Below are 1,381 nucleotides of genomic sequence, written 5' to 3'. Positions count from 1 at the left end.
GTGATTTGGGATTAAAAATATAATTGATGGATAAAACAAATTGCATTTAGAATTCTGAAGAGAGGAAAGATAAAATGTGGTCTGAAATAGATAATGTAAATGAAGAATGTGTCGATGAATAATCAATAGAATATCTATGTTATTTTAGATTGCAACCCTTTGACAATTTTCAACATAATACATATATACTATTGGGAGTGTTTAAATTTACAACATATTTTATGATAGAAAGTTGAATAAGTTTATTATGATGTTATAAGATGTTTCAGTAATAAAATTTTTATTTTATGATGATTTATGATAATATATTGGGAGTATGTTGCTTAATTCTGAAGAAAAAACTATTGTTTTTTATAACATAAGGTGAATCATATTTTTATACTATTTTAGGTTACTTTACTTTTGAATAATTTTGATTTTAGGCACATCTTGTTCGATAATGTTGAAGAGTATTGTCTCATTTTGAAGACAAACTTTTAAGTAACAATTTTTAAAGGCTAAATTGAGTGTTGTATGTTGTTTTATGCTACCTTTCTTTGAAAATATTTAGATCTTATTACATGTTTTTTTTGCACTTAAATAGATATGTACTGCCTAAACTCTGAAGAAAAATCATATATTTATTTGAACCAGAAACTGAAATCATTGTTTGTTATATTATATGTTAGGGTCTACAAAATTTTGATTTTAGGCAATATTTGTTTAATAACGTAGATGTGCATTGTTCTTACTTTTGAAGAGAAACATATAATTAACTATCTTTAAAAGCTAAAATCAGTATTTTATATTATTTTATGATATATTGCTACAAAAATATTTTGACTTCAATATATTTTTTGCACTTAAATAGATGTGAACTGCTTAAACTCTAAAAAATAATCGGATATTTATTTAAACCAAAAGCTCGGATTGCTATTTTATTATATTTTAGGTTAGCTTTGTTAAGAAAAAAATTGATTTTATTCAATTCTTATTCAATAAAATAGATGTATATTATCTCATTTCTAAATATAAACATAAAATCAACTACCTTAAAAGGCTAAAATCAGCATTTTATGTTGATTTTGGTTGCTTTTCTTTTATTACATTTTTTGCACATAAATAGATGTGTAATCCCTAAACTCTGAAAAAAAAACCTGCATTCACTTTAATCAAAAGCTGAAATCATTCTATAAGCAAATCAATATTGATATGGCCTTAAATAAGGCTTTTACTGCGGGAAGTAGTCCATATATAACAAGTTTAATTAGAAATTTTTACATTAATTAAATTATTTTAAGAAGAATGACAACCTAAAACTTTAAAAATGTCATAAATTAGTATTGTTAGATCCATAATTAAAATTTTCATTTCGGAAAATTATCCATACACAAAAAAAAAA

The sequence above is a fragment of the Phalaenopsis equestris genome, unplaced genomic scaffold (genome assembly GCF_001263595.1).
Source record: "Phalaenopsis equestris unplaced genomic scaffold, ASM126359v1 Scaffold000369, whole genome shotgun sequence".
Lineage (NCBI taxonomy): Eukaryota > Viridiplantae > Streptophyta > Magnoliopsida > Asparagales > Orchidaceae > Phalaenopsis > Phalaenopsis equestris.
This window is presented reverse-complemented; position numbering follows the sequence as displayed.